The sequence below is a fragment of the Nicotiana tomentosiformis genome, chromosome 7 (genome assembly GCF_000390325.3).
Source record: "Nicotiana tomentosiformis chromosome 7, ASM39032v3, whole genome shotgun sequence".
NCBI lineage: Eukaryota > Viridiplantae > Streptophyta > Magnoliopsida > Solanales > Solanaceae > Nicotiana > Nicotiana tomentosiformis.
In genome coordinates this window covers 32845633-32859528 of record NC_090818.1, presented here as the reverse complement: position 1 = coordinate 32859528, position 13896 = coordinate 32845633, and the positions used below count along the sequence as shown (strand labels likewise).

Sequence of the window (13896 nt, the reverse complement as noted above, 5' to 3'; positions counted from 1 at the left end):
ATGCCAAAATGCCTGATACCATGAAAGCTGAGGATTGTGCTGACTTGGATGAAAGGGCTGCTAGTGTAATCAGGTAGCACTTATGAGATGATATGGTAAATAACATAATTGATGAAGACACCGCACGTGCCATTTGGACAAGTTTGGAAAGCCTATACAAGTCCAAAATTCTAACAAATAAATTGTACATAAAGAAGCAGCTATACGCCATACACATGGGTGAAGGTACGGATTTTTTGTCACATTTAAATGTATTTAACGGACTAATCACACAGTTCGCCAATCTCGGAGTGAAAATCGAGGAAGAAGATAAAGCCATCTTGCTATTGAACTCGTTTCCATATTCGTACGATAATCTGGCAACAACCATCCTGCACGGTAAGACTACCATTGAGTTGATAGATGTCACATCGATTCTTCTACTCAATGAGAAGATGAGAAAGAAGCCTGGAAATCAAGGACATGCTCTCATCATAGAAGGTAGAGGCAGGAGTTATCAAAGGAGTTCGAGCAACTATGGTAGATCCGGAGCTCGTGGGAAGTCTAAGAACCGATCCAAATCAAGAGCGAGAAATTGCTACAATTTTGATCAACCAAGTCACTAAAAAAGAGATTGCCCAAATCCAAGGAAGGGTAAAGATGAAACTAGTGGCCAGAAGAATGATGACAACACAACCGCCATGGTGCAAAACAATGATAATGTTGTCCTCTTTATAAACGAGAAAGAGGAATGCATGCACTTATCAGCTCCAGAGTCGGAATGGGTGGTTGATACAACATCTTACCATGCCACACCGATAAGAGATCTTTTTTGCAGATATGTAGTAGGTGATTTCGGCCTTGTTAGAATGGGTAACACAAGTTATTCAAAGATTACGGGGATTGGTGACATTTGTATCAAGACAAATGTCGGATGCACATTGGATCTGAAGGACGTGCGACATGTACTAGATTTGCGGATGAACTTGATCTCGAAAATTGCTTTAGACCGAGATGGATACGATAACTATTTTGCAAATCAAAAGTGGAGACTCACCAAGGGATCATTGGTGATTTCAAAGGGAGTTGCACATGGCACGTTGTACAGGACATATGCAGAAATATGCCAAGGTGACTTGAACGCGACACAAGATGAGATTTCTGCATATTTGTGGCACAAAAGAATGGGTCATATGAGCGAGAAGGGATTGCAGATTCTTTCCAAGAAATCACTCATTTCTTACACCAAATGTACAACGGTAAAACCTTGTGACTACTGTTTATTTGGTAAGCAGCATAGAGTCTCATTTCAGACATCGTTTGAAAAAAAATTAAATATATTTGATTTGTTATATTCTGATGTTTGTGGTCTAATGGAAATTGAATCGATGGGCAGTAACAAATAATTTGTTACTTTTATTGATAATGCTTCACGAAAATTATGGGTTTATATTTTGAATACCAAAGATCAGGTATTTCAAGTTTTCCAGAAGTTTCATGCTATGGTGATAAGGGAGATAGGCCAAAAGGTAAAGCATCTCTGAAGTGACAATGGAGGTAAGTACACTTCAAGGGAATTTGAAGAGTATTGTTCGAGTCAGACATGAAAAGACAGTTCTTGGAACCCCACAACACAATGGCGTAGCCGAAAGGATGAACCGCACTATTATGGAGAAGGTGAGAAGCATGCTCAGAATTGCTAAACTGCCTAAGTCATTCTAGGGTGAAGCAGTTCAGACAGCCTGTTACCTGATCAATATGAGTCTATCAGTTCCGTTGGCGTTTGACATCCTAGAGAGAGTTTGGACCAACAAGGAAGTGTCCTACTTGCATCTGAAGGTGTTCGGTTGCAGAGCTTTTGCACATGTACCAAAGGAGCAGAGAACAAAGCTGGATAATAAATTTGTTCCTTGCATATTCATCGGATATGGAGATGAAGATTTCGGATACAGATTGTGGGATCCTGTAAAGAAGAAGGTCATCATAAGCAGAGATGTAGTCTTTTGAGAAAGTGAAGTTGGAACTGCTAATGATATGCCAGAGAAGGCCAAGAATGGTATAATTCTTAACCTTGTTACTATTCCTTCTACTTCTAATAATCTCACAAGTGCAGAAAGTAGGACCGATGAGGTTGCCGAGCAGGGGGAGCAACCTGGTGAGGTTATTGAGCAGGGGGGCAACTTGATGATGGTGCCAAGCAAGTGTAGCACCCCACTCAGGAAGAAGAAAAACCTCAACCTCTGAGGAGAACAGAGAGACCAAGGGTAGAGTCATGTAGGTACCCTTCCACAGAGTATGTCCATATTAGTGATGAAAGGGAGCGAGAAAGTCTTAAGGAGGTATTGTCTCATCTATAAAAGAACCAGTGGATGAAAGCCATGCAAGAAGAGATGGAATCTCTACAGAAAAATTGCACGTACAAGCTGGTTGAACTTTCAAAGTGTAAAAGACCACTCAAATGCAAATGGGTCTTTAAACTCAAGAAATATGGAAATGCCAAGCTTGTCAGATACAAAGCTCGATTGGTGGTAAAAGGCTTCGAGCAGAAGAAAGGTATTGATTTTGACAAAATTTTCTCACATGTTGTTAAAATAACTTCTATTCGAACAATTTTGAGTTTAACAGCTGTGAGCACCTAATTTTTGACTATGTGTGAATATTTTTCCACTCACACTCTCACTTTCCCCATACACTTCCCTCACATAATCCCTCCACCAACACACATGAATACTTACAAAAAAAAGAAGGAGATTCATCTCTAACCCAAACACATACAACAAAAAGTCAAAAGGGGAGGAGAAAAATCAAAAAGGGAGGAGGAAAGTCAAAAAGGGGAGGAGGAAAATAAAAAAGTGGAAGAGGAAAGTCAAAAAAGAGGGGAGGGAAAATAGAGGGACGTTCTCTTCGCAAAGGAGGGAGAAGGGATCGGATAAAAATTAGCACCTAAGAGCTAAAGGGGCATAAAAAACACAATAGGAGGAGCCGAGCTTTCTCTTCTTCCTAACCACACACTCATCTTCTTCCCTTCTCATTTTTCACCATTAACGTCAAAGCCCACAATTAAGCTCGTCATCTTCATATAAAATAAGTAACTTTCTTCTACTCCCCTTAATCACCAGCTACTAGTTTCAACCACAAAAAAGTCAAACAACCTCTCAAACCGAGCAAAAAACCAGTAGGAAAAACCCAATTTTTGGTGTTTCAAATTTGAGCGAAAAATAGTACAACAAAAGAGGGGTCTCCGGTGGGATCACGTTTGAGTTCCGGCGGGCTGTCTTTGTTAGACTCCATTCGGCATCGATTTTAGTTGTTGTAACTTCATTGGAGGAGTTTGCTAATAAAGGAATATTTGTTGTTGCTAAAGGTTCAATCTCTTATCTCAAGTCTTTGTTTCACGTATCTGTTGGTGTTTTGCTTAAATGTGGGTTTGTGTTTATTATGGAGAAATTCTTCCCTGAAATATCCTGCTGCATATTTGCTCAAATTAACTATGTATTGCTTGGATGGTGATTTCGTTGGTTTACGCTTTAATCTATTAGTTTAGGTTTGAAGCACTTCCTTAAGAATTCGCTGTTTGAGCTTAGATTTAATTATTTTTTTTAACCTTTCCAATAATGACATGAATTTTTTATTGTTTAATGGATTTGAGTGGGTCAAGGTTCCTAGAGAGACATGATTTAGATTATATCTTTATATAAAAGTGTATTATTTAATGGGTTAGGAACTCAATCATTGACTTACACATTTATTCTTAGTTGCTGCTGTATGTCTAATTTGATACATTGATTTTGAGAGTTAGTTTAAATAATTTAGTGTATTTATATTGTTAGTGGGCTTGTGGATTTCTAATTGTTATTTTACTAATGGCGTATCCATTTTCTTAATTAATAAAGAAAATTCTGTAATAAATAATCATCAATAACTAAATACTATATTTTTCCACAACTACTTCATAATTCACAACCTCACAATAATCTCAAAGTTTAGGAAGAATAATGAACACCGCTAGTATACTTTTAGGCGCGCTTTTAATCTATTATCGTGATTGTGTACACGTTCGCGGGACATAATTGTGATTCTCAAAATAAATCAAGGTACGCGTTCGCGCGACTTTGGCCAAACAATCTTAAGTAAGTGTTGTGAATTGTGTACACGTATGCGTGACATGATTCTTGACACGCCTAATGAGACGAGTACACGTACGCGTGACATGATTCTTGACACGCCAAATGAGATGAGTACACGTACGCGTGACTTATTTCAAGATTATTTTCGTAAATCTAATCAAGCAATAAAAGCGGACATAGGTAAAACATGAAAACTAATACAACACACTTTATCCAAAAATAATTAAAGCCAAATATAGTCAATAAAGCGACCGTGCTAGAACCACGGGACTCTGAGAATTCCTTACACCTTCTCCCCAGTCAACAGAATTTCTCCCCGAATTTTATTTTCGCAGACCAATAATAATAGAGTCAAACCTTCCTTTGATTAGGGATTCAAATAAAAGGTGACTTGGAACACCCAAAAACTCAATTCCAAGTGGCGACTCTGTAAATAAAACAATCCCTACTCAAGTTTGTCACTTTAATTGGAAAAACTCTTTAACCCACAATCCATAACTATACATCTTTTGGGGTAGAAAAGGGGTGTGACATCTCTGGCGACTCTGCTGGGGATATCAGAATTCGAGCTTGTAAATGTTGACTTTTATTTGCCTTTATTAATTTTGTATATGCTGTGATTTATTTGGGTCTAATGTGCTACTTGCCTGCTTTTTACTGCTTTGATATTATTGAACTGTATATATAAATTGTCTTCTCACGCACCCCCTCTAAGTCTTCTTGAAATTAAAATTGGGCATTTGCTTGACATAACCCGCTTTCTTTGAGATAGCCGAGGTGCTTGCCACCCGATGAAGGATTTTTAGTCACACATATTTTAGGCAAGGAGCACCACCAGCTAAGACGAAAAGTAATGCTACCGGTACGGTGACCCTCCTCGGCTCGAGTTGTCCGTTCGAGTAAGCCAGTCTAGATACCTTTCTCCACTACGATTTAAACATAGAAGAACGAACCTCATGCGGGATCCCTAGTAGGTATGTTTGTTTGCATCACGTGCATTTGACTTTGGGGACTCAACACACGGGTTGGGTCCGTCTAGGACAGGTGTACCCAATTTAAAAGACCATCCTAATGCATTTAACGTGTTACTTGTGCACTTGTTTGTTTCGGCTTGCATGTTGAACATCTTCTAGAATAGGGAAAGAAAATCAAGAAAAAACAAGAGTGAGGAGAAAGAAACTTACCCAGTTCTAAAAAATCTAGGTATTTGAAAAGTCCTGAAACTCTGCCGTAATTTTGAAAAAAACAAAGAAGAGTCATTTAAAAAATAAGCCAAATATTTTTAAAAAAAAAAACAAAAAGAAAATCATGTTTTCTGTTATGTCAACATCGACCAAACTACGCAGGTCTGATTCTCACCGGATGTGAGATACGTAGGCAAACCTCATCGGTTCCGGTCCCCAATTTTCACAAATCCAAAAAGATATTTTTCTTTAATTCCTTCTTTAGAAGTTTTTCTTTGAGACGTTATCACAACCCGAAATTTTCCACCGACGGGATCGTGATGGCGCCTAACATTTCACTTGCTAGGTAAGCCAACGTTAGAGAATCATTAAACCAATTCCTTATTCCCATTCAGTAATTAACAATAGTTAACAAAGATTAAATATAATAAGTGCGAAATATCATAAAACTGTATTAATTACTACCACCCGGATCTGAAGTCACAATTCATGAGCATTCTAGAATATTCTACAAGTAATAGTCAAAAAGAAATACAATTGTCTGAATGAAAGAAACAATAGAACAGAAAAGATAGACGAGAACTTCAAGGTGTGTGAACGCCGACAGATCTACCTTGAGTCTCCGGACAGCGGACCAATAGATAAATCTCGATCAACCAGAGCCGGTATCAAAATCTGCACAGAAAGTGCAGAGTTCAGTATCAGTATAACCGACCACATGTACTGGTGAGTGTCGAGCCTAACCTCGACGAAGTAGTGACGAGGCTAAGGCAAGGCACCTATAAATCAACCTGTACAATTTAACAGTGTATATACAAATAACAGAAATGAAGAACTAAATAGCAAATGTCGGGAGGGGAACATACTGTGGGGAATACAAGATAAAGAACTATAATAAAATGATCACCGAAGCAGTCAATATATCATGAATCAACAGGAATAGTGAATACGGTAAGAAAAAATGCACGGCATCACCCTTCGTGCTTTTACTCTCAATCTCATCATAAAATTAATAGAAATGGCACGTCATCACCCTTCGTGCATTAACTCTCATATCATGGCACGACATCACCCTTCGTGCATTAACACTCACAATATGGTATGACATCACCCTTCGTGCATTAACACTCACAATATGGCACGACATCACCCTTCGTGCATTAACACTCACAATATGGAACGACATCACCCTTCGTGCATTGACACTCACAATATGACACGGCATCACCCTTCGTGCATTAACACTCTCCCTTACCATAATGCAATGCATAAATAATAACAGGGAGATAGAATAACAAGTACAAACCTTACTTCAACATTTGGTTCCATAATATCAATCTCAACTTTGAAATAAAAACTCAATTATCACCAGAAAATCCGTAAACATGATAAGAACGATAAATTGAACAACACTAGTATAACACGTAGCAATTAGGCATAGGAATGAGACAATATAAGAAAAACAGAGAAATATGAAAAACAGGTAAATTGGCGGCGCATAAGTACTCGTTACCTCACATATACGCCGCTCACATGAATTTCACTTAGCAAGTAATCTAAGGTTCCTAATTCCCTTAAGTCAGGGTTAGACACAACACTTACCTCGCTTTGAAAGCCACTTAATTCTCAATCACAGCGTTTCCTTTTGAATTCACCTCCAAACCACTCGTATCTATTCAAAAATGACTCAATAAAATCAAATATTTCTAAAGGAATCAATGATATTTCATAAATTAAATTTCCCAAATTTTCCTCCAAAAAGTCAAAATATCGACCCCGGGCCAGCTTGGTCAAAACCCGAGGTTCGGACCAAAATCCATTTACCCAATCACCCCCGAGCCTGAATATATAATTGGTTTTGGAATCCGACCTTAAATTGAGGTCTAAATCCCCAAATTTCCGAAATTCCTAATTTCTACCCTAACCCTTAATTCTACCATGAAAACTCTAGATTTTAGGTTGATAATTCAAGAAATGTAATGGTTAATTGAAAGAAAATGGTTTAGAATCACTTACCGGCACTTTGGGGAAGAAAACGACTCTTGAAAATCGCTTCTACCCGTTTGGTTCTTGAAAAATGTTGAAGAAATGTCTTAAGCCCGTGTTTGATTCTGTTTTATGCACTGGGCGACAGTGTGCATCGCGTTCGCGAGGCCACTGTCGCATTTGCGAAGGGTACTGGCTGCCAAGCCTTCGCGTGCCCGAGACCCTGCTCGTGTTCGCAATGGTTACTCTCCCCTGGCCTTCGCGTTCGCGATGAAGGAACGACCAACCCTCCCATAGGTCCCCAAGTGCTTCGCGTTCGCGATGAGCCGGTCGCGTTCGCGGAGGGTAAATCCCAATCACTTCGCGTTCGTGACCATGCCTTCACATTCGCGAAGAATAAATCTCAGCCTTACCAGTTTACTCTTCGCGTTCGCGAGAGGACTTTCGCGAACGCGAAGAAGGATATGCCACACACAAGAATCTGCAGAAAATCAAATTTTTTCCAAGACCAAAACATCCCGTGGCCTATCCGAAACTCACTCGAGCCCTCGGGGCTCCAAGCCAAACATGCACACAAGTCTAAAAATATCATACGGACCAGATCGCGCGATCAAATCGCCAAAATAACACCTAGAACTCCGAATTTAGCACCAAATCATATGAGATTCTCAAGAACACTTTAAAACTTTTATTTTCTCAACTGGACGTCCGAATTATGTCAAATCAACTCGTTTCTCACCAAATTTCACAGACAAGTCTTAAATATCATAATGAACCTGTACCGGGCTCCGGAACTAAAATATAGACCTGGTACTAACAATTCCAAATATCAATCATTTCTTTAAAACAAATAATTTCCAGACTTTTAATGTTCATCAAAAATTCATAACTTGAGCTAGGGACCTTCGAATTCGATTCCGGGCATACGCCCAGGTCCCATAATTTGATACGGACCCATCGAGACCGTCAAAATACGGATCCGGGCCCGTTTACCAAATATATTGACCGAAGTCAACTAAAATTAACTTTTAAGGCATAAATTCTTATTTTCATTAATTTTCAACATAAAAGCTTTCCGGAAATCTGTCCGGACTGCGTACGCAAATCGAGGGGGTAAAAATTAGATTTTTAAGGCTTAAGTGCGCAGATTTGAGTTCTAAAACATAAGATGACCTTTTGGGTCATCACAGACGTCAAATCCAAAAATTCAAAAATATTTTCTTCCTTTCAAAAAAAAGAAAGTCTTTCTCCTAAAATTAAAATATAATTAAAATCCTAAAAAATATTTTCTTTCTTTTGAAATTTACAAAAAAAAAAAATTCAAAATCCAAAAATATTTTCTCTCTTCTTTAGAAGTATTTCTTTCACCAATTCCCAAAAAACAAATTAAAATTATTAAAGTTGCTAGGAGATTTTGTCGGATTATTTGTATATGAGTAAAAAAAAAGAGTTAGTTTATCTATTTTATTTTTGATCTTTCCGAACTACACAAGATCTGATTCATGTTCCCACATGATACGTAGGCAACCCACATCAGATTCGATCGAATGATTTTGAAAAAAAAAAGAAGAAAGAGAGGAAGAGTGTGTGCATTCTAACATGCTTGTTATTTTGAAATAAAAGCTAGTTAAATGTGGTTGGTTTATTGGTTTACAATGGTGAATCACGAAAATAATCCAGGATCACTCTATCATCTTCTCAACTGAAGGAACAAGAACCACTATTATTGATCCAACTAAGGTCACGAAAAGGCAAGTAGACAAGTTGGTGATAAAAATGAAGGCAAATGTTGGCTGACTTCTACCAGTTTTGAGCAACAAGACATGTTCTGCTTGGCTGATCTGTGATGATAGGGAGACATGCGAATTCGTCGAAGTCCTTTGGAAAATTAGTTATTGTGAAAGTTCACATGTTGTAAGTCCTAAAATCTGATAGCCAATATGGGGAGCGGTTTAATCAAAAGTCAAAATTTGAGTGCTGAATCCATAGCAATAAAAATGGTTGAATGTCGTAGTAATGCTGATGTGCAAGTCCGTGGTTAAGATGTCACTTAGTAACTGCAAAGTCACTCATCTTTTATCCATTAAGGAGACATGGTAGCTTATTTTGTCGTCATTTCTTCTTCTTTTTATGTTATCAGATCCCGCTATCCTTTATTCAATAAAAAAACAGTCAGTCAATTTGTGTCCATTTTGTGCATAGTTCTTTTCATGCTAGTTCTAGTGACATGACATGCAAGCAAAATATTTGGTCAGATCCTAGATAACTGATTTAGTCTTGAACTAGTTAACTGAGAACAAGACACTTTTAAGGATGAATACACAGTCGAAACACTTTGGAATTAAGCTAGGTTCAAATTCATGTGGAACTAGAATAGTCATACCCGTGGGGTTAATGATCTTTACCTTCAAATCATTGTGAAGATTGGGTTTGAGAAAGAATTAAATAAAGTTTGGTGGAAAATTTGACATTAATTGATGGAAAGTGTCTTTTGACCAAGACACACCAAAAAGACAGACATGTTCATCAATGTTGTGATCACAAAAGGATACTATATTTGGCGTTCTCGAGGCTGGGAGGCCCTTTTTCTGCTATTCAAACACTTTATACCCTTCGTTATCCCTTTTGAGCTTGTGTTATTTTCTTTGACCACCCTCTTTTGGAATCAAGTTTAGAGTCAAAAGTCAAAATAAAAATGAAATAAAAAAAATAAAAAGAAAAGTTCATGCCCCAAGAGTACAAACTGGGGAAACTCTTAAAAAGTTCAAGTGAAAAAAAAGAATAAGAAAAGAACAGTCAAAGATCCATGCCCCAAGGAAATAAAAGTTGGGGGAACTTATTTTGAAAAAAAAAGGAAAAAAAAAAAGAAAAGAAAAAAAAGAGAAAAAGAAAAAAGGAAAAAGAAAGATAAAAAAAATAGTTAGGTCAGATGTTTGAATTACGTTTGACCTGACTCCTTAGAAAAAGGGATACGTAGGCAGCCTTACACGGTTCGGTCCAACTAAATAAGAACTCCAAAAATTAAAAATAAACAAAAAATCCAGTATCTAAAACTGGGGCATGAGTTTGTTTTAGTTTTTTTTTTGAAATAATCGATTCCAAGAGTTGTAAATGTAAAACCCATCATATTGAGTCTACTTTAAGCCTTCATGTAGTCCTTTCTTTCTAACTATATCCAAAAGCCTTCCAAACAAGACCTCCTGATCTGTTTTGAGAATGCCAATGGAAATCCGCAATGAGCAATGGATGTCATATGGAGGACATGGTCATCGTTCTCACTCAAGGAATCAAGAAAAGAAAAAAAAAAGAAAAAAAAATGAGAGAGTCTTACTAGTGAAAACCCTCACAGGCACTGTAAAACGACGGTAAGTAGAGATAAATAAATGAGAGAGTCTTACTAGTAAAAACCCTCACAGGCACTGTAAGACGACTGTAAATAGAGATAAATAAATGAGAGAGACTTGTCGATGAAAATATCTCGGGGCACCACTAGTCGAAAGTAAGTCATGAAACTGATGCAAAGAATTAATACAAACAAGCACGACTTCAAGGCCCGAAGGAATAACGGAAGGAATGATTAGATCAGTTTGATAGATCAGGCCGTTGAGTCCAAAATGCATGTCATGATCATTAAGGCTACTTACCTCATTCAAAAAAAAAAAAAAAGTCCTCTTCCATATATATATATATATATATATATATATATATATATATATATATATATATATATATCAGGCCGTTGAGTCCAAAATGCATGTCATGATCATTAAGGCTAGTTACCTCATTCAAAAAATAAAAAATTAAAAAAACAAACAAAGCCTCTTCCATATATATATATATATATAAATTCTTCCTTCTTTCCTTCCTCATGAAGGAATCTCTTGTAAATATTGTTTCTTCCCATCATTATATCCTTTGCTTTGAGTCAGTCCTTGTCAAAACAAGTAAGAAAGGATTTCAAAATCTGCTACCAGCTTTTTAGTTTCACAAAGCAAATTCTCGCTTGAACATTCAAGATAACATTATCAGAGAAGTAACAAGCACACATAGTTGTTACAGTCGACAAGTCTTGAGGATTCGTGCTATACAAAGGTTCCCCGAAAGATATTTATGTCTGCCTACTTGTCAAAAACAAGCAAAGAAAAGATTGCAAGATTGATTACGGGTTCCCTGTAGTACTGGACAGAGACTATGAAGTGTGCACATCACGCAAAAGGCACATACCCAGTTGCGATTCTCTCTGACAAACAAATTGCTCTAAAAGCAAGAAGTTATTCAAGATATCAGAAAAGGTCACCTAAGCAAAGATCTCTAGTTGGGATAAGGCTGATTGAGCCACAAACACAATCAGGGTTGGTACAGAGAGCAAAAGTCTCTTGAAAGCAATAACAGAGTCTACCAGCAGTGTAGCCAACTACCAATACAGTCGGTCTTCCTGAAACAAATGGGAACAAAGCCAAGCTGCCAAAGACATCAAGGCCACAAACTGACCACCACTTCTAAAACTCACAATTTTCCTTTGTTTGAAGCAGGAACAAAGCAGTACAAAATGGCGATTCTTAAAGGACGAAAGTCATCAAAGGTAAGTTTTCGCAAAATCTTAATTTTTTTTATTTTCAGCATGCATCACTATTGTTCATACAAATCATTTTTTTAGCTTAACCCAGGTAGAACCATTTCGCCTAGGGGGATCCAGCTCATAGTTCCGGGTAGAAGTACTCTTCGCTCAGGGTGTTTTACGTAGCTTAACTCAGGTAGAACCGTTTTGCCTAGGGGGATCCAGCTCATAGTTTCGGGTAGAAGTACTCTTCGCTCAGGTTGTTTTACGTAGCTTAACTCAGGTAGAATCATTTCGCCTAGGGGGATCCAGCTCATAGTTCCGGGTAGAAGTACTCTTCACTCAGGTTGTTTTGCTTAGCTTAACCCAGGTAGAACCTTTTCGCCTAGGGGGATATAGCTCATACTTCCGAGTAGAAGTACTCTTCGCCCAGGCTGTTTTACGTAGCATAACCCAGGTATAGCATTTTCGCCTAGGGGGATCCAGCTCATAGTTCCGGGTAGAAGTACTCTTCGCTCAGGATGTTTTACGTAGCTTAATCCATGTAGAACCTTTTCACCTAGGGGATCCAGCTTATATCTCCAAGTAGAAGCACTCTTCCCTCAGGCTGTTTTACATAGTTTAACCCAGGTAGAACCTTTTCGCCTAGGGGGATCCAACTCATAGTTCCGGGTAGAAGTACTTTTCGCCCAAGCTGCTTTTACTAATATTTTTGACTGTGCGTGAATATTATTTCATTCACACTCTCACTTTCCCCATGCACTTCCCTCACATAATCCCTCAACCAACACACAAGGATACTCACAAAAAAAAGAAGGAGATTCATCTCTACCCCAAACACATACAACAAAAAGTCAAAAAGGGGAGGAGAAAAATTAAAAAGGGAGGAGGAAAGTCAAAAAGAGGAGGGAGGAGGAAAGTCAAAAAGGGGAGGAGGAAAATAAAAAAGTGGAAGAGGAAAGTCAAAAAAGAGGGGAGAGAAAATAGGGGGACGTTCTCTTCGCAAAGGAGGGAGAAGGAATCGGATAAAAATTAGCACCTAAGAGCTAAAGGGGCATAAAAAACACAAAAGGAGGAGCCGAGCTTTCTCTTCTTCCTAACCACACACTCATCTTCTTCCCTTCTCATTTTTCACCATTAACGTCAAAGCCCACAATTAAGCTCGTCATCTTAACACAAAATAAGTAGCTTTCTTCTACTCCCCTTAATCACCAGCTACTAGTTTCAACCACAAAAAACAGTCAAACAACCTCTCAAACCGAGCAAAAAACCAGCAGGAAAAACCCAATTTTTGGTATTTCAAATCTGAGCGAAAAAAGTACAAAAAAGGGGGGCCTCCAGTGGGATCACGTTTGAGTTCCGGCAGGCTGTCTTTGTTTGAGTCCATTCGGCATCGATATTAGCTGTTGTAACTTCATTGGAGGAGTTTGCTAATAAAGGAATATTTGTTGTTGTTAAAGGTTCAATCTCTTATCTCAAGTCTTTGTTTCACGTATCTGTTGGTGTTTTGCTTAGATGTGGGTTTGCATTTATTATGGCAAAATTCTTGCCTGAAATACCCTGCTGCATATTTGCTCAAATTAACTATGTATTGCTTGGATGGTGATTCCGTTGGTTTACGCTTTAATCTATTAGTTTAGGTATGAAGCACTTACTTAAGAATTCGCTGTTTGAGCTCAAATCTGATTGTTTTTTAACCTTTCCAATAATGACATGAATTTTTTATTGTTTAATGAATTTAAGTGACCAAGGATCTAGTCAGTGATGGTATGGAATAACTAAAGGGTTATTCCGCTCTCAATAACAAAAGCAGAAAGGAAGCAAAGATCTAGTCAGTTGCAATTCTTCTCACGTTAATATAATAAAATAAAAAAATTAAAATATTGAATTTTGAGAAGCGAAAAACAACATAATTTGGGACGGATGGAGTATATCATACAATAATTTTCTTCATGCATGGGTGATGTTTGGCCGTAATTCATTATTTAGCTTACATTTTGTTGTTTTACTATTAAATTGTGCGACACTTGAGCTTAATTGAGTTGTTTTTATGTGTAGTGTG

General features: G+C 37.8%; 1 long non-coding RNA gene across 1 annotated transcript; it reads left to right on the top strand.

Moving 5' to 3' along the window:
- Nucleotides 1–3219: 3219 nt before the first annotated feature.
- On the top strand, nucleotides 3220–9952 carry LOC138896458 (uncharacterized). Its single transcript, XR_011409616.1, has 2 exons — nucleotides 3220–3343; nucleotides 8800–9952. It is a non-coding gene; the product is annotated as an uncharacterized lncRNA (long non-coding RNA).
- The last annotated feature ends 3944 nt before the right edge of the window (nucleotides 9953–13896 follow it).